Raw genomic sequence first — 3,301 nt, forward strand, 5'->3', positions numbered from 1 at the left:
CTTTGGATCTGGCAAGGTGAATGACTGCCTTCAAGGAACCTGGCAGTCAGGGGACAAGAGAGCTTACCATTGCTTCACTACCACCTAGTGGCTTAGCCGATTAACAGCCCGTGCAAAGGCATATCCTGGAAGCTGCTGCAGCCTAGTGGACCAGCAAGGGCAGGAGGGGCTCCTGGGACCCCTGGGCAGCCTCCTCTTCTGCAGCAGGCGGGAGAGGCAGCAGCTACCGGGGGTCCCAGACGGAAAGCCAGCCTCTGCTTGGAGGAAATTAAGGCAGGTTCAGCAGCTGGGAAAGTGCGCAGAACAAGAGAAGAGGAAGGAAGTTCAACAGATGGGAGCAGGAATCTCCTCTACCACAAGATCCCAGATAGGTGGGGGATCCCCCCCCACCCCGCCTCTGCTGCTTAAAAGCCTCCAGTGAAGAAGTCCATCACCTTCTGAGACAGAGTCTGCCTCACAGCTGGCACCAGCATGAAGGTCTTTGTGATGCCTAATTCTGTTCCTTGTGGTGTGAACCTGATGGCCCAGATCCTGCCCTCTGGGCAAAAGGAAACAAGCCCTTTGGGTGGCCTTCCTGGTGCTCTTAACCATCTCTCCCCCCCCCCCAATTCCTCAGAGGACACTTCTCGCCACACCTTCCAGACTGTTGACACTCTTCTTAAACTTCTGTGTTCAGAATCAGACAATCTAGGTGAGGTCTAATCAAAATGAACAAATGGCACCACATGCCTTCTTACAGTCAGGAGACTACACATCCATTAATGCAACCTAGAACTGCATCAGACTTTTTTGCTGCTGCACTGCACTGCTGGCTCTACTCCTGGGTTGCTCATGATGTGTTTGCAAATCTCACTCTTCCCACCTACAAAGTAGAACTTTGACTTTCACCTTTGCTTTTAGTATTTTACTCTGAATCTGAATTGCTTTTGATTTTGGGTGGTTGGCAACCTTGGGGGTTATTTTGAAACTGGAATGTGTATGGGATATTCTTAAAAGGTAAATACAATTGCAGCAGTCAGGGTGGCAGGGACAGGATGTGTCCTGGCGAGCGACACATTCTTCAACAGGTTTCGGGTGGGGATGAGACAAGGGGGGTGAGCCAAAAGTGTGTGTGTGTGTGTGTGTGTGTGTGTGTGTGTGTGTGTGTGTGTGTGTTACAGATGGAGCTCCTGGGGGGAGGACCAGGCATGAAGGCAACAGGCAGAGGGGGGGGGTCAGAGGGCACACACTGGCTATGCTGGGATACAAGGGCAGGGAGATAAAAGAGTCAGTAGCTCAAAAGTCCTCTGGGCTTCTGGAATTTCAGAATCCTGCCTGAGGGAGCAGTTGCTGAAGGCCAACAGGGACCCTAATCTGCACTCTGGCACTGGGACCAAGTCGCATGGGCCTTTGTTTTTGGGAAAACTGCTGTGGGGAAAAGCTGTATGGGCCACTGTGCCCTGTGCAAGGGAACAACAGAAGCAGGAGAGGACTGTTGTCCTCATGTGCTGCTTTTGGGCTTCCAGAAAGTGAGATGGTGGCCTAGAGGGGCCCCTTTGGGCAGATCAGGCTACAGAGATCTTCTCTTCACACAAATTTGCAAGTGCAATCTTGAGGCTGGAAGGGATGGCGTCTCCAAATCACCCAAGGGGAAAAGAGCGACTGAAAGGCTCACTTACTCCTTCTCTTTCAAAACCAAGCAGCTGCTGTGCCCAATCTCCAGTTAAAGGCATGGCTTTTGACATCACAGAAGCAATTTGCCCGATGGGTTTGGAGGTCCAATTGGGACATTCTGCAGATGCGATGGGCGAGGAAACAGGAGGGGAGCTTCTTCCTCTTGACTGCACTGCACTGATGAAGTGCTGCTCTAACAGGAACTCCCGCCACTTAAAATGAATTTCAATAGGGACAAATGTAAAGTTCTGCACTTAGGCAGGAAGAACCAGATGCACAAATATAAGATGGTGGGCCCCTGGCTTATTTGCAGTACATGCAAAAAGGATCTTGGTGGACCCCAAGCTTCACATAAGTTAACAATCTGATGCAGCAGCAAAAAAGTGTTGCTATTCTAGGCTGCATCCACAGAAGTCTAGTGTCCTGACCAAGGGAAGTCAAGAGTCCCTCTCTCTTCTCCCTTGGTCAGACCACACCTGGAACACTGTGTCCACTTCTGGGCACCACAATTTAAGAAGGGTATTGACAAGCTGAAAATGTGCAGAGGAGGGAGACGATGATGATCAAGGGTCTAGAAGCCAAGCCTTATGAAGAGTGGTTGAAGGAGCTGGGTATGTTTAGTCTGGAAAAAAAGGAGACTGAGAGGAGATATGATAGCCATCTTCAAATATCTCAAAAACTGTCACTTGGAAGAGGGAACTAGCTTGTTTCCTCCTGCTCTGGAGTGCAGGACTCAAACCTACGGCTTCAAGTTACAAGGAAGGAGATTCCGATTAAACACTAGGAAAAACTTTCTGACAGTAAGAGCTGCTTGACAGTGGAACAGTCTCCCTCAGAAGGTGGTGGACTCTCCTTCCAGGGAGGTTTTTAAGCAGAGCTTGGATGGCCAAATGTCAGGGATGATCTAGTTGCGATTTCTGCATTGCAGGGGGGTGGACTAGATGACCCTTGGGGTCCCTTCCAACTCCATGATTCTATGACTCGGGCAACTTATGCTGACCTTTGGACTATGCATGTCTCCTGCTGCCTTTTTAAAGGTTTATTCAGAAAATTTATGTTCTGCTTTAGTGTTCAATCGGTCAACAGAGGAAATGTAAAACCAAACTGAGAGATTACAGAGTCACAGAACTGTAGCACTGGGAGCGACTCCATGGGTCAGTATCATTCAGTATCATTCCTAGTTTGTTGCTATCTCCAACCATTCACCAAGAAGCTCAGCTCCCTCATTCTCTCTCTCTTGGAGGATTTGAACAGCAGCAGCAGCAGATGGAAGCTCTTTACGAAGGACTCAGAGTGCCGGCTGGGGCAACGGAAGGAACCAGAGCTGCGCCTGGTGAGTGGGAGAGGAAAGCTCCTCTTGCTCCCACTTCCACTGAGAAGCGGAGCACCAGTGCAGGGGAACTGCCAGCTCTTCCGGGGCGAAGATGCACGTCCTCCTAGGAGCAAAGAGGAAACCTGAGAGTCGGGAGCCCCTGGTCCACAACTGGGGAGGGGAAGGAGCTGGGCAGCTCACAGGGCCGCCATCACCTTGGGCACTGCAAACCCCCTCAAATGCGACGATAAAGCAGTTCTCTCAGGGATCCTGCAAACCAGCTGCAAGCAAAGGAGTTCTGTGTACAGCAACATAAAGAAATTCCCACACTACAAC

The sequence above is a fragment of the Podarcis liolepis genome (genome assembly GCF_965112155.1).
Source record: "Podarcis liolepis genome assembly, chromosome: 5".
Taxonomy (NCBI): Eukaryota; Metazoa; Chordata; class Lepidosauria; order Squamata; family Lacertidae; genus Podarcis; species Podarcis liolepis.